Source organism: Elephas maximus, chromosome 1, assembly GCF_024166365.1.
Source record: "Elephas maximus indicus isolate mEleMax1 chromosome 1, mEleMax1 primary haplotype, whole genome shotgun sequence".
Classification (NCBI taxonomy): Eukaryota; Metazoa; Chordata; class Mammalia; order Proboscidea; family Elephantidae; genus Elephas; species Elephas maximus.
The window spans coordinates 227,531,422-227,558,863 of NC_064819.1; positions in this window are offsets into that span (position 1 = coordinate 227,531,422).

Here is a 27,442-nt window from a genome sequence, read left to right on the forward strand (position 1 = left end):
CATTAAGCCTGAGGTCAAGGCAAACACACCTAACCCAAAGCCATCATTCAGAAACGACCTCTTCCCCTCGCTGTGGGGTATCCTAAAATAAAAACCTTCCTGAAGGAGAAGTCCTCACCCAGAATTTCGTCTACTTAATATGAGTTCCAATTTTCACTGCAAGTTGTTATCTATTTAATAAAACCTGGGGCGCGTACATTCCCTTCATTAAAATATTTAGGAATTAAAACGAGAGTTCAGTGTTTCATTCATTATTATCTTTAAGAGTTTCAGGCATTAATATTGTCTTGTGCAATTTCTAATTTTGGTCATGGACTTTATTAAATACAAGCTTACAAAAATAAATGGCTCAATTTTCCTAACTATCAGTTACTAGGTATGATCAAAGCTTCTGATCTTGTAAGCAGGCTGCGGGCGTTGTGACTTTGTAACACCTGAGAATTTCTTTTTGAGAACATTGAAATTTAGAGACTATGAGGCTCTGGAATTTCACAACAGGGAAATGGACTGATAAAGACCTGAAAGAAAGAGTTTCTACTTCTCCCTCAGGAATGTACTTCTAGGGAAGAATATAAAAGCTCTGGAGGTTGAAAAGAACTCAGCGTGTGGATAGACAGAGCTAGGATACGGTGAAAGAATCATGTAACCTTCGTGTATTTTTGTTATTCCGTGCTTTTGGGTCGGCCTCTGACGTATGGTGAACCCATGCACAATAGAACAGAACGCTGCCCAGTCCTGTGCCATCCCTATAATCGGCTGGGGATCCAACTGTTTTGATTCTCAGGGTTTTCACTGGTTCATTTTTGGGAGCAGATTTCCAGGCCTTTCTTCCTAGTCACTCTTAATCTGGACTCTCCGCTGAAAACTATTCAGCATCATAGCAACATGCAAACCTCCAATGACAGACAGGTGATGATGACTCTGCTTGAGGTGCATTGGTCGGGAATCAAATCCAGGCCTCCTGCATGGAGGGTGGGAATTCTATCACTGAACCACCACTGTCTCCAATCTTCAGATAGTCCAAGGCAAATAACTTTAGATAAAGAATGCTTCAGTTAAAAATTCTGAAATCTCAAGTATGGGGGAGAATTTTTGAAGAAGAAAATAAACATGAAATTAAATAGGATGAGAGACCCTACAGCATTGAATGGGCTCTAGGACCTTTGGTCAGTGTGGAATAATTGAGAGCAACTCAATCATTTCCTGCCCTCTGCTCAGCCTTCTTTCCTTCTTTCCCACACCCATGTGCTTTTTTCTCTTCTCTGCCTGTCTTCTCTTTTACACTCTTTCTCCCTCACCCATTCTCTTTTACACTCTTTCTCCCTCACCCATTCGATAGCCTGGCTTTGGTGACGAGAGATCAACGCACTAAATATGTAAGAAGTACATGCTGACCACCTGATGTACTGGAATAAAAACTGGACTTGAAATAAGAGGAATGATATTTTGTTCCAGCTCTGCAGCTTCTAAGCTGTGTGCCCTTGGAGAAGTCACTCAACTTCTCTGAGCTTCAGTTTTCCATGACTACATATATACTGTGGAGGATTTTTATGAAGCGCAAATAAAATGATATGTGTTAGAGTGTTTGGTGAATGCTACATGAGCTGTATGATGCTATTTTATTTAAAAAATGATCATGTTTTAACTTATAATCACTTTAATATTTTTGTTACCCTTCCTATAAGAATGTAAAAATCTACCCCCCCAAACCCTTACCACTGTGTGCAGAGTAGAGGCAATGTTCATAAAATTGAAATAGCTATGAAATAATAAAAGAGATTCAGGTCACATAGACTATATACAATCAAACTATAAGTTCATGGAGAAGACCGAAGCATCCCAAGGGACAGTTTCTAGACTCCCAGCTACGAAAGTGGCTGATCTTCTAAGCTCCAGCCTCCATTAGTATTCCCGTCTACACATTCAACCTCTTACGGCTTCCCCTTCCCTCACAGAACATTCCTCATTTCCTAAAGTACTGACATTCCTAGCATATCCATACCTGGGTCCTCTTCTATCAATGTATACCTCGCTGGGATGATACAATGGAGTCCCTGGGTGATGCATATGGTTAACCGTGCTTGTCTGCTAACCGAAAGTCTGGAGGTTCGAGTCCACCTGAGGGACCTCAAGAGAAAGGCCTAGTGATCTACTTCCAAAAACTCAGCCATTGAACGCCCTGTGGAGCACGGTTCTACCCTGACACATATGGAGTGTCCATGAATTAGAATCAGCTTGATGGCAAAAAAAAAAAAAAAAAAAAAAGACGAAAAGGTATAGTACCGTGAAGACAGTAGCATTGATTTCTGTTCCTTTTTAAGTTCCAAAATTTTTAAACTATGCTCATGCCATTTGAAAGAAGAAATATGCCACTATTTCTGATGTTCCTGGCTTCTTTGGAAAAGGACTCATTTTTATCTCGTTCCACGAAAGAAAATGCTATATACTTTGCATTTCCTGCCAAGCCCTGGTGGTGCAGTGGTTAAGACACTTGGCTGTTCACTGAAAGGTCAGCGGTTCAAACCTGCCAGCTGCTCTGAGGGAGAAAGATGTGACAGGCAGCTTCTGTAAAGATTTACAGCCTTGAAAACCCTATGGGGCAGTTCTTTTCTGTCTCACAGGGTCTCTATGAGTTAGAATCAACTCAGTGGCAGTGGGTTTATTTCCTGTTACTAATTTAGTGAATTATCTGTTTTCAGGCGTTTTGATTTTCAGAATTGGAATTACCACAAACGGTTTCAAAGACAAAGAAAATAGAGCTGAGGCAATCCTGTGCTGCTTTCACCTGGGTTGCCATAATAGAATGAACATGTGCTACGGAGGCTTAGAAACACCTCAGCTTTCAACACTCATAAAATTCCGATATTTCAGGGAGCTGCAGCTTACGCACACTGAGCAGTCAAGGGGTTAAGCAAGCTTTCTATTTTATGGACCTTTAAATCCTAAGTGATGTTCTGTGTTGCACGTTATGATGCAGCCATGAAAGGATATATATAATATTTTTTTTTTTTTTTAATTCCTCACATCACCTGAGTAAGGTTTTGAAAGCTTGGTAACATCCCAGGAGCAAGAGAAGCATAAAAGCATCCACCAGGCACAGAAGGTAGGGTGGACGTGTTAAGATTAGCCACCAATCTGGGAAACATATGTGCACACACAGACGCACGCACGCACATACGTGTACACACACAAAGGACACGATTTTCCAAAGGCTTTGGGTTTTCGTTTATTAAAAAAAGGAGGGGGGTTCTGTAGCACTTGCAAGAATTTTTTAAAAAATATCAAGGTTAGCTGTATAGCTCGGGAACAATTCTCAAATATGGAAATGCCTATTTAAGCTGCATTTCTAAAAAAGACAGTGCAGTCACTGTTTCTTGGTTCATATAAACTTTTGTGGCTGGACATGAGTCAACCTCAAGGTCCAGCTTTCCTTCACAGTTAAAAGGAGTTTTAAATTAGATGTATAGCTACTGAAAAAATCTTAGTGTTGTTTGCTCAGTATTGTTGCCGTTAGGTGTCATCGAGTTGGTTCCGACTCATAGCTACCCTATGTACAGTAGAAACACTGCCTGGTCCTGCTCCATCCTCACAATTGTTGCTATGCTTGAGCCCATCATTGCTGCCCAGTATTTTTTTATTATTAGGTATAACTGAAACAGATTATTTTAATTAAGTCGTTTGAGTTAACTCCCATTAATGGTCAGGAAAGCTACAAGAACAATATTGTTTCAGACTCAAGTTTGCGAAAAGTTGAGAATGAGGATATAGATGCAGATACAGAGACATAGATCTAGTCGCAGATTTCTAGCTGTGTCTGTTTACAAGACATACAAAATGGTTAAGACCCAGAAGAGGTGAAAATATAAGGATGGAAATGCTTATACCAGGCAAATACCAAAAAAAGGGTATTATATTGTTAATGTTAACATCAAAATAGACTCAAAGCAGAAAATATTACTATTACTTATTCACCTGACAGTTATATATGACACTCCAGCACAATCTGAAGTGTTTTACAAACATTAGCTCCTCTAGTCCTCATAAGAAGTCCCTGGGTGTCGCAAATGGTTATTTAACTACTAGCCAAAAAGTTGGGAGTTCAAACCCATCCAGAGGCACCTCAGAAGACAGGCCTGGCAATCTGTTTCCACAAGGTCACAGGCATGAAAACCCTAAGGAGCAGTTCTACTCTGTATACTTGAGGTTGACATGAGTTGGAATCAACTGGATGACAACTAACAACAACAAAAATCATCATAAGAACCTGATGAAGTACACTTTTATCCCTATTTCACATATGAGGAAACTGAGGCACAGAGATGTCCAAGTCAATAATAATTCAGTTCATCAGTGACATATTGTCATGGATTGAATTGTATCCACCAAAAATATGTGTCAACGTGGTTAGACAGTGATTCCCAGTATTGTGTGGTTGTCCTCCATTTTGTGATTTTCCATTGTGTTATAAATCATAATCTCTGCCTGTGTTTAAAGAGGATTAGGGTGGGATTATAACACCCTTACTAAGGTCACATCCCTGATCCAGTGTAAAGGGAGTTTCCCTGGGGTGTGGTCTGTGCCACCATTTACCTAACAATAGATAAAAGGAAAGGGAAGCAAACAGAGATTTGGGGGGACCTCATACCACTAAGAAAGCAGCACCTGGAGCAGAGCACATCCTTTGGACACAATATCGCTGCGCAGAGAAACTCCTAGCCCGGGGGAAGATTGATGAGAAGGACGACACAGAGAGAAAGCCTTCCCCTGGAGCTGATGCCCTGAACATGAACCTGTAGCCTACTTTACTGTGAAGAAATAAATTTCTCTCTGTTAAAGCCATCCACTTCTGGTATTTCTGTTATAGCACCACTAGATGCCCAAGACAAATGTAGTAATCTTGAAGAACTTGTAGAAAGAGCGTCAAATGATCTGAAATACAATTTTAAAAATTAGGAAAAATTGAAAAAGCCACCATGATTTTAAGGTTTTAGTATACATATGTCATTGTCATTAAACTGAAAAAACAGTAAATATATAAAAGATTTGAATGATATAAAAACTAAACTTGGTATAAAGAATATTGTTGTTGTTGTTAGGTGCCTTGGAGTCGGCTCCGACTCATAGCGACCCCATGCACAACGGAACGAAACACTACCCAGTCCTGCGCCATCCTTACAATCGTTGTTATGCTAGAGCTCATTGTTGCAGCCACTGTGTCAATCCACCTCGTTGAGGGCCTTCCTCTTTTCTGCTGACCCTGTACTCTGCCAAGCATGATGTCCTTCTCCAGGGACTCATCCCTCCTGAGAACATGTCCAAGTATGTAAGACGCAGTCTGCCGTCCTTGTTTCTAAGGAGCATTCTGGTTGTACTTCTTTCAAGGCAGATTTGTTTGTTCTTCTGGCAGTCCATGGTATATTCGATATTTTTACCCAACACCACAATGCAAAGGCATCAATTCTTCTTTGGTCTTCCTTATTCACGGTCCAGCTTTCACATGCATATGATGCGATTAAAAACACCAGGGCTTTGGTCAGGTGTGCCTTAGTCTTCAAGGTGACATCTTTGCTCTTCAATACTTTAAAGAGGTCCTTTGCAGCAGATTTGCCCAATGCAATGCACTTTTTTATTTCTTGACTGCTGCTTCCATGGCTGTTGATTGTGGATCCAAGTAAAATGAAATCCTTGATAACTTCAGTCTTTTCTCCATTTATCATGATATTGCTCATTGGTCCAATTGTGAGGATTTTTGTTTTCTTTATATTGAGGTGCAATCCATACTGAAAGTTCTGGTCTTTGATCTTCATTAGTAAGTGCTTCAAGTCCTCTTCACTTTCAGTAAGAAAAGTTGTGTCATCTGCATAACGCAGGTTGTTAATGAGTCTTCCTCCAATCCTGATGCCCTGTTCTCCTTTATATAGTCCACCTTCTAGGATTATTTGCTCAGCACACAGATTGAACAGGTATGGTGAAAGAATACAATCCTGACACAAAACTTTCCTGACTTTAAACCAATCAGTATCCTCTTGTTGTTTCTGAAGAACTGCCCCTTGATCTATGTAAAGGTTCCTCATGAACACAATTAAGTGTTCTGGAATTCCCATTCTTTGCAATGTTATCCATAATTTGTTATGATCCACACAGTTGAATGTCTTTGCATAGTCAATAAAACACGGGTAAACATCCTTCTGGTATTTTTTGCTTTCAGCCAGGATCCATCCGACATCAGCAATGATATCCCTGGTTCCACGTCCTCTTCTGAAACCAGCCCGAATTTCTGGCAGTTCCCTGTTGATATACTGCTGCAGCCATCTTTGACTAATCTTGAGTAAAATTTTGCTTGCATGTGATATTAATAATATTATTCTATAATTTTGAATCAGATAATCATATAGTCTATGATGCTGGGAATGACAACTCAAAAAGGAATGGTGTTGCATTCTTCATCACAAAGAACACTTCAAGATCTATCCTGAACTACAGTGCTGCCAGTGACGGGATAATAACCATATGCCTACAAGGAAGACCAGTTAATACGACTATTATTCAAATTTACCCACCAAGCACTAGGGCCAAATATGAAGAAATAGAAGATTTCTATCAGCTCCTGCAGTCTGAAATTGATCAAACATGCAATCAAGATGCATTGATAATTACTGGCGATTGAAAAGCAAAAGTTGGAAACAAAGAAGAAGGCTCAGTAGTTGGAAAATATGGCCTTGGTGATAGAAACAATGCTGGAGATCGAATGATAGAATTTTGCAAGACCAACAAATTCTTCATTGCAAATACCTTCTTTCACCAAAATAAATGGCGACTATACACATGGACCTCGCCAGATAGAACACACAGAAATCAAATTGACTACATCTGTGGAAAGAGACGATGGAAAAGCTCAATATCATCAGTCAGAACAAGGCCAGGGGCCAACTGTGGAACAGACCATCAATTGCTCATTTGCAAGTTCAAGCTGAAACTGAAGAAAATCAGAGCAAGTACACAAGAGCCAAAATATGACTTTGAGTATATCCCACCTGAATTTAGAGACCATCTCAAGAATAGATTTGATGCATTGAACACCAGTGACCGCAGACCAGATGAGTTGTGGAATGATATCAAGGACATCATCCATGAAGACAGCAAGAGGTCACTGAAAAGACAGGAAAGAAAGAAAAGACCAAGATGGGCGTCAGAAGAGACTCTGAAACTTGCTCTTGAGCATTGAGCAACTAAAGCAAAAGGAAGAATTGATGAAGTAAAAGAACTGAACAGAAGATTTCAAAGGGCCTCTCAAGAAGACAAAGTAAAGTACTATAATGATGTGCAAAAAGCTGGAAATGGAATACTAAAAGGGAAGAACACGCTTGGCATTTCTCAAGCTGAAAGAACTGAAGAAAAAATTCAAGCCTCAAGTTGCAATAGTGAAGGATTCCATGGGGGAAATATTAAACAACACAGGAAGCATCAAAAGAAGATGGAAGGAATACACAGAGTCATTATACCAAAAAGAATTAATCGATGTTCAACCATTTCAAGAGGTGGCATATGATCAGGAACCGATGGTACTGAAGGAAGAAGTCCAAGCTGCTCTGAAGGCATTGGCGAAAAACAAGGCTGCAGGAATTGATGGAATATCAAATGAGATGTTTCAACAAACAGATGCAGCGCTGGAGGTGCCCACTTCTCTATGCCAAGAAATATGGAAGACAGCTTCCTGGCCAACTGACTGGAAGAGATCCATATTTATGCCTATTCCCAAGAAAGGTGATCCAAACAAATGTGGAAATTATAGAACAATATCATTAATACCACACGCAGGAAAAATTTTGCTGAAGATTATTCAAAAATGGCTGCACCAGTATACTGACAGGGAACTGCCAGAAATTCAGGCTGGATTCAGAAGAGGACATGGAACCAGGGATATCATTGCTGATGTCAGATGGATCCTGGCTGAAAGCAGAGAATACCAGAAGGATGTTTACCTGTGTTTTATTGACTATGCAAAGGCATTTGACTGTGTGGATCATAACAAACTATGGACAACACTGCGAAGAATGGGAATTCCAGAACACTTAATTGTGCTCATGAGGAACCTTTATATGGATCAACAGGCAGTTGTTCAGACAGAACAAAGGGACACTGATTGGTTTAAAGCCAGAAAAGGTGTGCATCAGGGTTGTATTCTTTCGCCATACCTATTTAATCTGTATGCTGAACAAATAATACGAGAAGCTGGACTATATGAAGAAGAACTAGGCATCAGGATTGGAGGAAGAGTCATTAAGAACCTGCGTCATGCAGATGACACAACCTTGCTAGCTGAAAGTGAAGAGAACTTGAAGCACTTACTAATGAAGATCAAAGGATGGATTGCACCTCAACATAAAGAAAACAAAAATCCTCACAACTGGACCAATGAGCAACATCATGACAAACGGAGAAAAGATTGAAGTTGTCAAGGATTTCATTTTATTTGGATCCACAATCAACAGCCATGGAAGCAGCAGTCGAGAAATCAAAAGATGCATTGCATTGGGCAAATCTGCTTCAAAGTGTCGAAGAGCAAAGATGTCACCCTGAAGACTAAGGTGAGCCTGACCCAGGCCATGGTATTTTCAGTCGCATCATATGCTCGTGAAAGCTGGACAATGAATAAAGAAGACCAAAGAAGAGTGATGCCTTTGAATTGTGATGTTGGTGAAGAATATTGAAGATACCATGGACTGCCAAAAGAACGAACAAATCTTGTCTTGGAAGAAGTGCGGCCAGAATGCTCCGTAGAGGCAAGACTGCATCTTACATATTTTGGACATGTTGTCAGGAGGGATGAGTCCCTGGAGAAGGACATCATGCTTGGCAGAGTACAGGGTCAGCAGAAAAGAAGAAGACCCTCAATGAGGTGAAATGACACAGTGGCTGCAACAATGAGCTCAAGCATAACAACGATTGTAAGGATGGCGCAGGACCGGGCAGTGTTTTGTTCTGTTGTGCGTAGGTTCTCTATGAGTCAGAACCAACTCGACGGCACCTAACAACAACAACATAATTTCCACATTCAGTTGGGTCACCTTTCTTGGAAATAGGCATAAATATAGATCTCTTCCAGTCATTTGGCCAGGAAGCTGTTTTCCATATTTCTTGGCATAGACGAGTGAGCACCTCCAGTGCTGCATCTGTTTGTTGAAACATCTCATTTGATATTCCATCAATTCCTGCAGCCTTGTTTTTCACCAATGCCTTCAGAGCAGCTTGGACTTCCTCCTTCAGTACCATTGGTTCCTGATCATATGCCACCTCTTGAAATGGTTGAACATCGATTAATTCTTTTTGGTATAATGACTCTGTGTATTCCTTCCATCTTCTTTTGATGCTTCCTGTGTCATTTAATATTTTCCCCATAGAATGCTTCACTGTTGCAATTCGAGGCTTGAATGTTTTCTTCAGTTTTTTCAGCTTTAGAAATGCCAAGCATGTTCTTCCTTTTGGTTTTCCATTTCCAGCTTTTTGCACATGTCATTATAGTACTTTACTTTGTCTTCTTGAGAGGCCCTTTGAAATCTTCTGTTCAGTTCTTTTGCTTCATCAATTCTTCCTTTTGCTTTAGCTGCTCGATGCTCAAGAGCAAGTTTCAGAGTCTCTTCTGACACCCATCTTGGTCTTTTCTTTCTTTCGTGTCTTTTCGGTAACCTCTTGCTTTCTTCATGGATGATGTCCTTGATGTCCTCCCACAACTCTTCTGGTCTTCAGTCACTAGTGTTCAATGTGTCAAATCTATCCTTGAGATGGTCTCTAAATTCAGGTGGGATATACTCAAAGTCATATTTTAGCTCTCGTGGACTTGCTCTGATTTTCTTCAGTTTCAGCTTGAACTTACATATGAGCAATTGATGGTCTGTTCCACAGTTGGCCCCTGGCCTTGTTCTGACTGTTGATATTGAGCTTTTCCATCGTCTCTTTCCACAGATGTAGTCAATTTGACTTCTGTGTGTTCCATATGGTGAGATCCATGTGTATAGTCACTGTTTACATTGGTGAAAGAAGGTATTTGCAATGAAGAAGTCGTTGGTCTTGCAAAATTCTACCATTTGATCTTCAGTTTTGCTTCTATCACCGAGGCCATATTTTCCAACTACTGACCCTTCTTTGTTTCCAACTTTTGCGTTCCCATCACCAATAATTATCAATGCATCTTGACTGCATGTTCGATTAATTTCAGACTGCAGCTGCTGATAAAAATCTATTTCTTCATCTTTGGCCCTAGTGGTTGGTACGTAAATTTGAGTAGTCGTATTAACTTGTCTTCCTTGTAGGCGTATGGGTATTATCCCATCACTGACAACATTGTGCTTCAGGATAGATCCTGAAATGTTGTTTTTGACAATGAATGCAACACCATTCCTCTTTAAGTTGTCATTCCCAGCATAGTAGAGTATAGGATTGTCCAATTTAAAATGGCTAATACCAGTCCTTTTCAGTTCACTAATGCCTAGTATATCGATGTTTATGCATTCCATTTCATTTTTGATAATTTCTGATTTTCCCAGATTCATACTTTATACATTGTAGGTTTAGTTTATTAATGGATGTTTGCAGCTGTTTCTTCTCATTTTGAGTCGTGCCACATAAGCAAATGAAGGTCCTGAAAGCTTTATTCCATCTACATCATTCAGGTCAACTCTACTTTGAGGAGGCAGCTCTTCCCCAGCCATCTTTTGAGTGCCTTCCAACCTGGGGGGCTCATCTTCCAGCACTATATCAGACAGTGTTCCACTGCTGTTCATTAGGTTTTCACTGGCTAATACTTTTCAGAAGCAGACTGCCAGGCCCTTCTTCTTAGTCTGTCTTAGTTTGGAAGCTCAGCTGAAACCTGTCCTCCGTGGGTGACCCTGCTGGTATCTGAATACCGGTGACATAGTTTCCAGCATCACAGCAACATGCAAGTCCCCACAGTACGACAGTGACAGACACATGGGGGTAAAGAATATATGTCAATGTATTCTTTCACCAAAAATACAGTAAAATATTTTAAAGAAGAATGTATGTCAAATAGTATATTCATACAATAGAAGACATGCTTTTCAAGCACACTTCAGCCATTTGTATAAATTGACCATACAGCAAATGTCTACAAATTTTAAGGAAGTGATATATTTAGACTGTTTTCTGTCCACAGTGTAACTAGGTTTGAAATGAACAGCAAAACAGATATATTAAAACAACTATAGAAACAACAAATGTTTGCGAATTATATGTATTTTTATATAAACATATATACACATACACACATACAAATACATGTATATGTGTATGTATATATACATATATATATAAACCTATTGCTGTTGGGTCGTCCCCAACTCATAGCAACCCTACAGGACAGGGTAGAACTGCCCCATAGGGTTTTCAAGGCTGTAAATGTTTAAGAAAGAGGTTGCCACATCTTTTTCCTGTAGAGTGGCTGGTGGGTTCAAACCACCTTTATATAAACATGTTTACACATGTATAAAACTCATGTGTTACAGAAGAAATCTTAACGGACTTGAAAAAACACTGAGATCTTAATTATAATGAAAATGCTGCGTATCAAAACTTAAGGGATGCATTGCCCATCACATCACACGTAAAATAATTTATTAACAGTGTTATACAGGATAGACAAAACCTGGAAAAAACCCAAATGTCCATTAACATTAGAATGGATAAGTAAATGATGGTAATTTATACCAGTAAAAACTAATATCACGAAGATAAATATCACAAACACTGTATGGAACCAAAGAAACCAGACACAAAAGAGAACACGCTGTATGATTCCCTAAGAAACTAAAGGAAAAACAAAGCTAATCCATAGTGATAGGTCAGTACAGTGGGTATCTTGGGTGGGATGTTACTGACTGGGGTGAGATATGAGGGTGACTTCTGGGTGCTTGAAATATTTTATAGCTTAATTTAAGTGTAGTAACAGGTGCGTAGACATGTATAAATTCCTGGAACCATATGCTTAAGATCAATGCTTCTTATTTACATTACTGCATGTGTTTTATCCTCAATAAAAAGGAAATATATACTTTGTTGGATGCAACTAATGGAGTTCTTATAGTGGAATATGTATCCTCAACAACATTTTATTTAGGAAAGACAAAGGCTAAAATTTAATGAGTTAAGTATAGCATGGAGTCCTGGTGGTGCAGTGGTTAAGCAGTTAGCTGCTAACTGAAAAGTTGGCAGTTTGAACTCATCAGCCACTCCATGGGAGAAAGATGAGGCAGTCTGCTTCTGTAAAGATTTACAGCTCTGGAAACCCTATGGGGCAGTTCTACTCTATCCTGTAAGGTCTCTAGGAATTGGAATTCACTCGAAGACAATGAGTTTGGCTTATTTTTTTAAGCATACTACTTAAGAAGACCCCCAAGGGTCTATCAGTTTGTTGTAGTGTGGGGGCTTGCCTGTTGCTGTGATACTTGAAGCTATGCCACTGGTATTCAAATAACAGCAGGGCCATCCATGGTAGACCAGTTTCAGCTGAGCTTCCAGACTAAGACAGACTAGGAAGAAGGACCCAGCGGTCTATTTCTGAAAAGAATTAATCAATGAAAACTTTATGAATAGCAGTGGAACATTGTGTGATATAGAGCTGGAAGGCCCTCAAAATACGACAGGGAAGAGCTACCTCTTCAAAGTAGAGTTGACCTTAGTGATGTGAATGGAGTAAAGCTTTTGGGACCTTCATTTGCTGATGTGGCACGACTCAAAATGAGAAGAGACAGCTGCAAACATTATTAATAATTGGAATGTGGAATGTACAAAATTTGAATTTAGGAAAACTGGAAAACATCAGAAATGAAATGGAGCACATAAACATCAGTATCCTAGGCATTAGTGAGCTGAAGTTGACTAGTAGTGGCCATTTCGAATCAGACAATCATATGGTCTACAATACTGGGAATGACAACTTGAAGAGGAATGGCATTACATTCATTGTCAAGAAGAACATTTCAAGATCTGTCTTTAAGTACAACACTCTCAGTGATAGGATAATATCCATACCACTCCAAGGAAGACCAGTTATTACAACTATTATCCAAATTTAGGCACCAACCACTAAGGCCAAAGATGAAGAAACTGAAGACTTTTACCAATTTCTTCAGTTTGATATTGATTGAATATGCAATCAGGACACATTGATAATTACTGGTGATTGGAATGCGAAAATGGGCAACAAAGAAGGACTGGTGTTGGAAAACTCTGGCCTTGGTGATACAAACAATGCTAGAGATCACATGATAGAATTTTGCAAGACCAACAACTTCTTAACTGCAAATACCTTTTTTCCACAACATAAGAGGCGACTATACAAGTGGGCCTCACCATATGGAATACACAGGAATCAAATCAACTACATCTGTGGAAAGAGATGATGGAAAAGCTTGATATCACCAGTCAGAACAAGGCCAGGGGCTAACTATGGAACAGACCATCAATTGTTCATATGCAAGTTCAAGTTGAAGCTGAAGAAAAGTAGAATAAGTCCACAAGAGCTGAAGTATGACCTTGAGTACATCCCACCTGAATTTAGAGACCATCTCAAGACTAGATTTGATGCGTTGAACACTAATGACCAAAGACCAGATGAGTTGTGGAATGACAAAAAGGATAGCAAACATGAAAAAAGCAAGAGGTCATTAAAAAGACAGGAAAGAAAGAAAAGACCAAAATGGATGCAAGAAGAGACTCTGAAACTTGCTCTTGAAAGTTGTCATGGATTGAATTGTGTCCCCCCAAAATATTTGTCAGCTTGACTAGGTCATGATTCCCTTGTATGATTGTCTACCATTTTATCTTCTGATGTGATTTCCCTATGTGTTGTAAATTCTACTACTATGATGTAATAAGATGGATTAATGGAAGTTATACTGATGAGGTCTAGAAGATTAGATAGTGTCTTAAGCCAATCTCTTTTGAGCTATAAAAGAGAGAAGTGAGCAGAGAGACATGGGAACCTTATATCACCAAAAAAATAGTGCCAGGAGCACAGCACATCCTTTGGACCTGGGGTTCCTGTGCTGAGATGCTCCCAGACCAAGGGAGGACATGCATCACAAGGACCTCCCTCCAGAGCTGACAGAGAGAGGAATCTTCCCCTGGAACTGACTCCCTGAATTTGGACTTGTAGCCTACTTGACTGTGAGAGAATAAACTTCTTTGTTAAAGCCATCCACTTGATGACTAGATGACGAAGACAAATGTAGAGTAGCTAAAGAGATTGGGAAAAAAATGATGAAGTAAGACAGCTGAACAGAACATTTCAAAGTGTGGCTCTAGAAGGCAAAGTAAAGTATTATAATGAAATGTGCAAAGACCTGGAGATTGAAACCAAAAAGGGAAGAACACGTTTGGCATTTCTCAACCTGAAAGAACTGAAGAAAAAAAATCAAACCTCAAGTTGCAGTATTGAAGGATTCTACAAGGAAAATATTAAACAATGCAGAAAGTACCAGAAGATGGAAGGAATATACAGAGTCATTATTCCAAAAAGAATTGGTATAATTGGTATAAAGAATTGACTTTCAACCATTTCAGGAGGTAGCATATGATCAGGAACTGATGGTATTAAAGGAAGAGATCCAAGTTGCACTGAAGGCATTGATTATAAACAAGGCTCCAGGAATTGATGGAATACCAGTTGAGATGCTTCAACAAATGGATACAGTGATGGAAGTGCTCACTAGTCTATGCCAAGATATTTGGAAGATATCGACAGGGAACTGCCAGAAATCCAAGCCAGATTTAGAAGAGGACATGGAACCAGGGATATCATTGCTGAAGTCATATGGATCCTGGCTGAAAGCAGAGAATACCAGAAAGATGTTTACCTGTGTTTTATTGACTATACAAAGGCATTTGACTGTGTGGATCATAACAAATTACGGGTAACTGAAAAAAGGGAATTCCAGAACACTGAATTGTGCTTTTGAGGAAACTGTACATGGAGCAAGAGACAGTCATTTGAGCAGAACAAGGACATGTCGCGTGGTTTAAAGTTAGGGAAGGAGTGCATCAGGGTTATAGTCTTTCCTCATACTTATTCAATCTGTATGCAGAGCAAATAATCTGAGAAGCTGGACTATATGAAGAAGAATGTGGCATCAGGGTTGGAGGAAGACTCAATAACAACCTGTGTTATGCAGATGACACAGCTTTGCTTGCTGAAAGTGAAGAGGACTTGAAGCACTTACTGATGAAAATAACAGACTACAGCCTTCAGTATTGATTACATTTCAACATAAAGAAAACAAAAATCCTTACAAGTGGACCAATAAGCAATATCATGGTAAGTGGAGAAAAGATTGAAGTTGTCAAGGATTTCATTTTATTGGATCCACAATCAATACCCATTGAAGCAGCAGTCAAGAAATGAACAGGCACATTGCATTGGGCAAATCTGCAGCAAAAGACCTCTTTAAAGTTCAGAAAGCAAATACATCACCTTGAAGACTAAGGTGTGCCTGACCCAAGCCACAGTGTTTTCAGTCACCTCATATGTGTTCAAAAGCTGGACAATGAATAAGGAAGACTGAAGAAGAACTGACACCTTTGAATTATGCTGTTAGGGAAGAATATTGAATATACCATGGACTGCCAAAAGAAAACAAATATTTGTCTTGGAAGAAGTACAACCAGAATGCTCCTCAGAAGCAAGAATGGCGAGACTATGTCTCACATACTTTGGACATGTTTTCAGGAGGGCCCTGTCCCTGGAAAAGGGCATCATGCTTGGTAAAGTGGAGGATTAGTGAAAAAGAGGAAGACCCTCAATGAGATGGATTGACACAGTGGCTGCAACAATGGACTCAAGCACAACAGTGTTTGTGAGAATGGCCGGGGACTGGGCAGTGTTTCCTTCTGTTGTACATAGGTTCACTGTGAGTTGGGACTAGCGACTGCACTTAACAACAACAAAGTGTTTTAGATATTTATTACTTCATTTAATTTATTATATCTTCATGAGACAGGAAATTTATCATGACCACCTTTCTTATAGAATTATGATAATACTTTTGAAAACTGAGACAAAATCAGAAAATTCCTAGAAAAATATAATTCATCAAAACTATCTCAAGAAGAAATTTTAGAGTTTAAAAGGATATGTAACAAAGAAGTTGAATAATTAGTTAAAATTCTTTCTATAAAACGTACCCTACACCTATATAGTTTTATGTGTAAATTCTACCATAGAATCAAGAAATAAATCATTCCATTTTTAAATGAACTCATGCAGATAATAAAAAAAAAAAGAAAAACTTTCTGATATATTTTAAGCAATAAGTACTATGATTCCAAAACAGACGTACACCTCCTTCTGGGAGTCTCTCTCTTTGTTTCTGATGTCTCCAGCAATTCTTGGTGCTCCTTACTTGTCATCTGTCTTCCCCGTGTTTATACCTCTGTGTCCATTTTGTTCTTTTTATAACTTAAAAGTGATTAGGTTTAGGATCCACCCTAATCCAGTATAACTTTATTAACATAACAAAAGAAAACCCCTGTTCCTAAACAGAGCCACATTTATAGGTACAGAGGTTAGGATTTGAACACGTATTTTTAGAATACACAATTTCAATCTATGGCACCTAGCTATGCCATATGTAAACAAAACAAAACAATTGCCGTCCAGTCGATTTTGACTCATGGCAATACTACACGTTTCAGAGTAGAACTGTACTGCATAGGGTTTTCAATGACTGTGACCTTTTGGAAGTAGATCACCAGGCCTTTCTTCCAAGGTGCCTTTTGGTGGGTTTGAACCACCAACCTTTTGATTAGCAGCTGAGCACTTAACCATTTGCACCACCTGTAGCTGCAAAAAGCATTGGGATTTCAAACATACTTTTCCACTGTGCCATTCGTTGTAATGCTACCCGTAACTTTTCATTCTTCTTTCTTCCTACTCCCAATATTAATCTATACCCTAAGAGAACATAACATCAGTACATTATTGGAAAACTTCTAGTAAAAGCTTTAAGGCTATTTTTCTTATTTTAATACTTCCAAGAAATCTCCTTTATCACCCCAGATTGTAGCACACAACTGTCTTCTCCTCCAATGTCAATATTACTCACTGTCCGTTACCACTAGTAATGCACCTCCCAAACTCTATTGGATTGCTACTTATTTTTAAGACATATATTCATAGTGTTCTTTAAAATTCTACTACAAGTTCCTACAGTTAGGGACTACGTCTTTATATTTATATATCCTTCATCATCTTACACAATATCCAGTTAGGGAAAGTCTGCTAAATGACTGGTGATCCATTTCTGCCAACTCTTGGTTTACTTTGTGACTATCACATTCATACTTACCTTTCGTAGCATGGTTCTGACATTTGGCTTGATAACTTGATCTTTCTTCCTACAGGCTGCCTCTTCTTTTTCCCAGATCCCAATTTCTGTTTTTCCAACTGCATCTGTGCCTTCTACTTCACCCCTTTGAGGACAGCAAGTGTCTCAGTCATAAAATTCCATGAAGCTTAACCTTCATAACATGATGTACCAACCAGATGTGCTAATAACTTGTCTTTCTGCTTCTGCAGCTTTCAGGTAATTCCTAACAGCATATTTAATATTTTACCAAACCCATTGCTGTCAAGTTGATTCTGACTCACAGTGACCCTATAGAACAGAGTAGAACTGCCCCATAGAGTTTCCAAGGAGCGCTTGGTGGATTCGAACTGCCAACCTTTTGGTTAGCAGCTATAGCTCTTAACCACTACGCCACCAGGGTTTCCAATCCTGTCTCTAAGTGTTAGCATATATGGAGCTCTAACTGGTATTGCACTGGTTTAGCATCAATACACTCTGTGTCTAAGTCCCTTTTACCATGTTGCTTTGCATCCCAATTCTAGCGATTAAGGTATTTTCTTTCTTTCTCTTCTCATGTGTATGCTCCTGACTCAGTTCTTAGATGGCCTAGTATCCTTCTTTTCTCTTAGGCTGGATCTGGTCCACATGGAGTCCAGTTGCTGACTCTCTCTGCTGTTGCCTGCCTTCCTTACCGTCCCCTTTCACAGATAGTTTGGATCTCCCTCATAGATAGTCCCATACCTGACCCACCTGTTCTCTGAGTTCACTTCCCTTTGTCTGGCTTGGCTGCTGCTTACTGATGATCACTTATCATCAGACTAGTCACTAAAACTTTTAGAATGGCCAACAAATTAAGATTATAGCCATTATAATAACTGGAGACAGAGAACTCTTCCTTCTGCTTCTAAACTTTGAGTTAACAAAATCAATATCCCTATACTTTGGGTAGCAGCTATTAACATATTTGGTAATGAATAAGATGATTCTGTTACAGATATGGCTATAAATAGAGACTTCATCTTTTAGGGAACATATTTTTAGACACATAATAATGTCATTAAACAACAATATTAAATAATGCTCCAACATCTCCACAAGTCTAATAGAGCTCTACTGTGCTGTACCTCGTTTTATTTGCCTAAATTCTTTGAGGGATACAATAAACCTATTCAGCATAAAAGAAGTTACAATGATGTCATGAAAACTGGTTTCATGCTGTGTCATGATTGGCCAATATGTCATCAGGATCATGTTTTAATCCTCAGATCTCTCACAAAAGCCATAAAACCTAGTTTTTACCTCTTCTCACACTTGAGTGTTTCTTGGAAATACCAGCTCTGAATTCTTGCTGTTCAACAGGATGGGGTCAGTACAAAGGATACAAAATTTGATAGAAATGTGCTTTCTACAGATAGTATTTGGCGGGAGTGAAGCACAATCAGTATGAAACCTCTAGTTTAATATTGACTATTATACATAAAAACACAATACCAAACTTTTTAGCAGGAAAGAAACATATTAAAATCAATATAAGCACAAGTATGTATCAGCCCAAAGAAAATGTCCAATGAAAAACCATGTAGATCAATATTAGGGACAAAAAAATTCCTGTATTTTCTGTGTGAGACTGCTAATAAACGAAGACATTTATATTAGCGACATTGGCAATGTGCAGGATCCTCTTGCTAAGGACACTCCAGCTTTGAAAATACAGGTTATTATATTGAATTTGTTTCAAAACCTCCCCCTTTTTTGGACATTTGCTCAAGAAGCCCTGGTGGAGGAAACAGGTAAGAGCTTGGCTGCTGTTACGGGTTGAATTGTGTCCTCCAAAAATGTATGTCAACTTAGCTAGGCCATGATTCCCAGTATTGAGTGATTGTCCACTATTTTGTGATCTGATGTGATTCTTCTATGTGTTGTAAATCCTACCTCTATGATGTTAATGAGACAGGATTAGAGGCAGTTATGTTAATGAGTTGGGACTCAATCTACAAGATTGGATTGTCTTGAGCCAATCTCTTTTGAGATATGAAAGAGAAAAGCAAGCAGAGAGACATGGGGATCTCATATCACCAAGAAAGCAGCACTAGGAGCAGAGCACGTCCTTTCAACCTGAGGTTCCTGCGAGGAGAAGCTCCTATACTAAGAGAAGATTGATGACAAGAACCTTCCTCAAGACAGACAGACAGAGAAAGCCTCCCCCTGAGCTGATACCCTAAATTTGGATTTCTAGCCTATTAGTCTGTGAGAGAATAAACTTCTGTTTGTTGAAACCATCACTTGCGGTATTTGTGTTATGGCTGCGCAAGATAACTAAGACAGTCACCCAACAGGATTTCTTTCATCTTGCATAGTAAATATTTTTTCCTGTAGATATTTTTTAGATGTCACCTATTCTCCTATCTCCTATCCAGAAATAGCCCTGCGTATCCGAGAACAAGTATTCAGTTAGATAATAAATTCAGTTTGGATACATTTATTTTGCTTTGTGTCTGTATCAGACAAGATTGCAATGAGACATTTTTCCAAATTTTGGCAAAGTTTTGCAAATTACCACACACAGATTTCTCAGCACTTCTTTGAGAGGTAAAGGTTAGGCTTAGGAAGCAGGCAATCCATGTTCTCAGGGACCACTTGCTGGCTGCTTTGTTGCATTTGGAAAATGTTAATATTAATAGTCAAAGTCAGGCTGATGATGGATTTATGCAATTCCTTTTTTTTTTTATCTTCCTAGATGGTTCAGAGAGGCATTGGCAGCGTTTATTAGCCACAAGAACAAGACAGGCGGCTCAACCCCTTTGAACTTATTTCTTAAGTTGTAAGATGAACATTATGTCTGAACTGCATGCCTCATGAGTTGCAAAGGTCAAATACAATTATCTGTGTAAATGTGCTTTTGAAAACTGCAAAGTGTTAATATGATCCGTGGTGCGATTCCACAGACAAGAAACCGCTGAAGTGTAACTCTGCACCATTGGTGGCAAAGATAAGGACGAAAATTCTGCACCATAATCCAGGTTCTAGTTAGGGACTGGGAAGCAACTGTGAGGTGTAATTCCCGGTGTAGGTGCCCTGCGTGGATGAGTTTTAGCACTGCCCTTATACATATTGTTGCCATGAGTTGGAGCCGACGTGGCAGCAACCAACGACAACAACACATCTGTCTCATTCTTTTGGTATATTTTGTGAATGCTTGACCTTATGGACCTGAAAACTGCATTTATTAGTCATGAAAAAGACTCTCTAGCCCTTTGACTCTCAGAACTGTTTGATGAGCAAATCCAGAACAGTCACTTCTAATATATCAGGAGACACAAGCAAAATCATTTAAATATGCAGAATTAGGAAAAAAATCCTCATTAAACACATTTTAAAATAATGTTGAAAGAGAGTTATAATTTGACAAGGATGTGTGAATGTAGGTTCTGATGTTCAGAAGTATAAATAAAGCAATTTGCAGCCCACATTGTAAAAACCAGAGTTTCGCACCCCCCATTAAAACTCTCTCCTTTGTCTTTTCCCATCGCCGTAATTAACTAGTCTCTATTCATTAAACAATGAAACAGACAATTAAATAGTAATAATAGTACTTTAATTATGAAGGTATTGTTATCTGCATAGAATGTGGAAAGGGAAATCACTTTAGCTGCATTTAAAACATTTAGTTGTCTGCTTTTTAAATACTGAAGAAGAAAGTATTCATAATTTCAGAGCCTCTAACCAAAAAAAAGACAGAAACAGCACCCCTGGAAGACCATTTCAGAGAAACAGGAGTCTCATTTATTAATGGAGTAAGCATTGCTCAAGGCACGTGAATTCTTAACAAACATCCTTAGTATTTTTTGAAGAGGCATCTCTAACAATCCTAAGAATCATCAGTGAGTATTTTTAGACACAAGGATGCATGATTAAGATGAAAGTTGTGTGCACGATGACTTTCAGAGTTTGTTGAGTACCATACAACTGGGGCTAAATTCAATTTAAATGCCTCTTTAACTCACCTTCCCTTTTTTTCCCCCCCTTTGGGTTGAGTGTGATTTTGAGAGTAGTAGTATTTTATGTTTTAATACAATTGAATAAATTATCATATCTCTAGTTGTACAAAAACAAGCTGAAACTCCAAAATATGTTTTATCCCTAACATTAGTAACACCATATCCTCATATGGGATTTTATTCCTCGGGAAAAAGCTTTAAATATAGACAATTTTATCATTTATCAAAGTACTTGGAAAGGAATGTTTCCTTTCTATTTCACAACTAAATAGACACTTGTTGTTTTTAGGTGTCCTCAAGTCAATTTTTGACTCATAATGACCCCATAGGACAGAATAGAACTGCCCCATAGGGTTTTCTAGGCTGTAGTCTTTATAGGAGCAGATTGCCAGGTCTTTCTCCTAAGGAGCCATTGAGTGTGTTGAACCACCCACCTTTTGGTTAACAGCTGAGAACTTAACTATTGCACCACCAGTTCTACTCAAATACAGTGTTTATTATGTTACATATTCATCTGTAAGCAAGGTAAGATTGTATGGCCATTACATCTAGATTTGAATCTATTCTTTGTCACTTAGAGTCTCTGTAATCTTGGGCAAATAACCCATCTGAGCCTCTATTCCTCACCTGTAAAATGGAGCTATATTGCAGGCTGAGGGTTAAATGGTCCTTACATACAAAACATGAAGCTGGGCTTGCTATTGTTAGTTGCCCTTGAGTTGGTTTTGACTTATGGTGACCTTATATATAACAGAACAAAACATTGCTCAGTCCTGTGTCATATTCATAATCCTTGGTATATTTGAGTCCATTGTTAGTAAGAATAACCTAACTTGTTGTTATCATATGTTTATTTACATTTATTTTCTATAATATCAGTATGCATCTTAGTGTATCTAACCATGGGAACCTCCTAGAAGATATAAGGAATTGGTTATTTTGGGGTTTTTTCACCTTAATTAGGTATATTTTGGCTTTGAATACTCCTGAAAATGATGACATTTTGTCCCACACAATCTAAACAATCTCCAACAATTTAGCAGGAACTTACCTGCAGTTATCTGGTTTATCGTTTCCAGAGTTGGCTTTGGGATCCAGGTCTCCTGACTCTTAGTATTGCTTTTTCTAAACACAGCACCCATTCTTCTTCTTTACTGATTTGAATATTTACTTTTACCCAGTTAGAAATTAATAGATCATTTAAAGTTAAAATCTTAAGGCTTTAAGCAACCACAGATTCCCTTGGGAGTTTACAATGATACTCCTTTGGGCTCCTTAGCCGTTACATAGTCATGGATAGGTGTTCTGTTTGTTGATCATCAGTAAGTTGATGGTAGAATATTAGCTGACAAATAGTTAACAACCTGATCCATGGAATATTCAGTATCAACCCAAATATCTGAAAATTCTAACTCAGCTGTGTGAAAGCTTTAATTTACAAAGTCAACTACAAGGAAGGTACAATCATACAACTAGATGTATATTCGGAGTTCTGGGTTGTAATTTTTTGCTCTTTGAGTAGCCAATACATCAGTCTTCAGATAGCCCCTAGGCTAACATTGGGTATGAGACTCTTATGTAACCTCAAGTGTCTTGAGCTGGGCTCTCTAGAGAAGCAAAACCAGTAAAGCATATAAATATATATAGAGAGATTTGTATCAAGGAAACAGCTCACACAATTTTAGAGGCTGGTACGTCCCAAGTCCATGGGTCAGGATAGAGGCCTCTCCTGATTCACATAGGCACCTGGGCTGGTGAACCCAAGATTGATAGATTGGACAGCAATGCTCTTGCTCAAAGGCTGCGAAGATCGACGAATCCCAAGATTGGCAGGCAAGGCCACAGGTAAGCTGCTAGCTGAAGTCCCAAAAACCGTAGGTCAGACAAACAGGAGCCAGCTGCAGGATCCAGAGCAAGCAAAAGCCCACAAGCCTTGCCAGAAAGTCCACTTATATTCCATGCAGCCACAGCCCCAAGGAAATTCCCTTTCAACTGATTCACTACTCGTAGTAGATCCTACCATGGAGGTGATCACAGATCAAATCTCGTCATGGAAGTGATCACATCATTACACACCTGCCAAACCACATTATAACTGGTAAACCACTTAGAGTCATGGCCTGGCCAAGTTGACACAAAACCTTAAAGATCACACCAAGTTAATATGCAATTCTGTTGTTTTTTTTTTTTTACTTTATAATAAAATGTTTTTTAATAAGTCTGTGTCAGGGTCTCTGATCTGTCTTACTTTCTTCTTGTGAAGAGGAGAACAGCCCCAAGAAAATATAGCAGGTATGGCCAGATTATTGTATGAAAGAATCCTTTAGGCTGTGGGATGAGGACTCTTTACAAGATGGTTTCCGATCTCCTTCAAGAGCCTCCATTGTGTCTAAGAAACATATTGATCTTGAAAGTGCCACATGATCATTTAGAGTTCACCAATTTACATTGGCTCTTTTCTGCATTCTACCAAGGAAGGACTGTTCTGATCAATTTATTAATCAATTTTTTGCCAAGGTCATATTGTATTTCTTTAATTTACTGTCTATTATCTTCTTTTGTTAATTAGTGAGCTCATGAAAGCAGAAAGAATTAATATCCTCACCTTTGTTCACACATATTTCTGAATGATTCTTAGTGTTATATATCCATAACCATTCTGTTTTATTTTCAACCTATACCCCAGAGTTCATATAAACACCATTTTGTATTTGATTAAAATCTCATTATTATTTTAGATCATTAGTGCAAATATTTGTTGAGTACTGCTTTAAGGCAATTTCCAAAGTGTTTCAGGGAAGACTCCACCATGAATAAAACATAACCCTGCCCTCAATTGCCTGATCCTCCACTCAGTGAAGTAAAGACATAATAGATTTAAAAAAAAAAAAAGTAGAATACAAATAACCAGATGGCAGATTTTGTGCCAAGTGCTTTATATACCTTACCTCAATTAATACCTATCAATATATTAGGTGCTAGGCATGACCGTCTTTAACTTATAGGTAAGGAAACTGAGGCGAAGGAAGTTAAATAGCTTGCCCAAGGCCATAGAACTTGTGAATGGCAGGAATTCAGTTGAGTCTCTGATTTACTGTAATATGTTGCCTCTGTCCACACATAAAGCAAGTAGACACAAAATTATACTCCAAGAGAGAAGATAGTAAATGCCATAAGAGAACAGCAAATCAGTTATCAAGGGATTTCAGAGGAGGGAAAGATTACTTGGGAGTCAGAAAATTTAGGGAAATTTCACCAAAGAAGTAGTGTTGAATCAGAATCTTGAAGGATAGGTAGGTTTGGCTTATGTTGAAATAAAGAGAAGGGCAACCTAGGTGTATGGGATAGCTTAAGCAAGGGAAAGACACATTTTGGGAATGGTGAACAGTCAAGTTTGGTTGGAAAATAGTGCATACAAGTTTGGAAAAGTAGGTTGGGTAAAATCAGTGGGGGTCTTCAATACCTGGCTAAGGAATTTACAATAAAGGGCTTTAGAAAATTTACACATAAAAGAATTGTGCATTTTGGAAGAGTAACCTAGGAATGGGGAGAGAAATTAGAGGCTGGTCTCTGTTAGGAGCCTATTGGTTATCCCAGAGAGTGGAGCTGGACAGGCAAGGACAGAGGTGAGATAGAACACGAAAGGGAGAGGAGTGAAATGGTGCCTTTGAAACTTTTGAATCTGACTGTAAGAATTTGGTGGCAGTTAAGTAATGATGCCAGTAGGACAAGATCTTGGCCTCTTTTGTTTGTTTCATTTTGGTGGAGGAGGATATGTTACTTGTTCAGTGAAACTTAAAGTTAAGGTGCTCACAGGACATCCAGGTGGAGATATCCTGAAGGCAGCAGGAAGATTCTGCACAGAACTCAGAGCAGAAGTAGGACTAGAAATATATACTTGGGAATCATCTGTCTCAATGCCTACTTACAAATGAGAGATATGACAAGAAACCCAAGGGAGCAATTCCAGAGAGGAGGGCCTGGATAGAAGTTTAAGGAAGGTTAACTTTATAGTACAAAGAAGAAAATCTCCCGGAGAAGGAGAAAATAAAAGAAAACAGCTGAATGAGAACCTATTGTGGACAAGTGCCCGAGCTACATGCCTTAATGTTTAATAAACACAGCAAATCTATGAAATAGGTATTAGCACCCTCAGTTTACAGATTAGGAAACTGAGGTTCAGAGAGGTCAATTTGTTCAAGATCTGACAATAGTGTGATAGGTGATGAAGCTGGAAATAGAAACTGATGCACCTGCCTCTAGAGGCTGTGCTCTTATTTTCCTAGGCCATGTGTTGGCCCACTTTCGATAAAGGGCCAGATAGCAAATATTTTAGGCTGTGTGAGCCGTAAGGTTTCTTTGGCGACTACTCAACTCTGCCATGGCGGTTTGAAACCAGCCATAGGTAATAATCAATAGGTGTGGCTGTGTTCTAATAAAACTATGGATACTGAAAAGTGAATTTCATATAATTTTCATGGGTCACAAAATATTCTTTTTCTTTTGATTTTTTTTCCAACCTTTTAAAACTGTAAATATTATTTGTAGCTGCAGAGAGTGCAGAAACAAGTAGCAGGCCAGATTCAACCCATGGGCTGTAGTTTGTTGATCCAATATCAAATTATAGATGTTTACAGGTCTATACCATGACTATATAAGGTCCCTGGGTAACACAAGCAGTTTGTGATTGGGTGTTAACCTAAAGGTTGGCAGTTTGAAGCTACCCAGTGGTGCCACAGGAGAAAGGCCTGGCAATCCAATTCTGTAAAGATTACAGCCAAGGAAACCTGATAGAGTCGCTCTACTCTGTAACACATAGGGTTACCGTGAGTCAGAATTGACTTGACGGCAACGGGTTTGGTTTGGTTTTACCATGACTGTTGATTTGATTCTTCACCTGATCGTTTGTGGTGACACGGATTTTGATTTGATGCCTTTCCCTTGCTTAGATTTTTGAGCCTATAATAGCAAGTAGGCTTAATTGTAAACCTACCTCTCAAAGCTCATAGACTTCAGCTTGGAAGTTGGGGGAACTCCTGAGGTCTAACTTGATCCACTCTGTTTCCTCACTTCATTCAGCATATTTTCCTCTCCTCTTTGCAAGTCTGTGGTTAAATCTGACCCTACACTTCAAGCCTGTTCTCCCAGAACATGGCCTCCACTACAACCCTGTTTCCTGTATGGGGATAATTTTGCTTGTTAAGGTGACGCAGTCTACCTTCTTCCATAGCAATGAACTTCCAGCAAGAGAAGCAAAACAAAGACCATCATTTTCTTCTCATTCTTCATTCAAAAAATCACTACTTCAGGTTTTATTCTTCTTGCTTGAAAACTACAATATAAGAATTTTTATACAACTGCCTTTCACCTCCTATTCACTTCTTTGCATAATTACACTTTTTATTTATTTGAATACCATTTCTTGTGATCTAATTTCCTCTCATATACTCAGACCCAAAGCAGCTCCTTAGTTCTGAAAAAAATCTATATTTTCCTTTCCTTTTTTTTTTTTTTTTTTACCGTGCTGTTTTATCCTTTTTTTTCCTATTTCTGGGACTACAAATGCACTTGACTTTACTAATGTGAGAAGATTATATTTAATAGAAAAAACATGACTGAGAATGAAATCAGATTCCTTGATGACCTGGAAGACTATTTAGCAGAGGTGAAAGTGAATTTCATTCTCTTGTGCCTATCTAATTTTTGAATATTCCTTGAAGTGGAAATACAAGTTACTATTGCTTCCGTCCTGGTGACCTGGTATTAGTTATCCAGTCCCTTTTCTTTTCAAAGCAATAATTTGAGACTAAGTTCAATTAGAAGCTCTTCTTTGGGTTTCTTTAATTTCTAAATGACCCCCGTTGACACCATTATCATTTTGAAAAGCTAAGGAAAAGCTTTCAAGGGCAAGGGCAGACAAAACCCAGGCAAGAAAATATGCAAGTATGTCCTGGGTCATGATGGACCTCTCTCTTCAGGAGGGTTTTCTCTCTGTCTCTCTGCCTCTCTCTCGTCATCTTTTGGGACATGCCTCTTCTTCGTCCCATTCCTTGCTGACAGTAGGGCATTGCTCCCTCAGCTGTA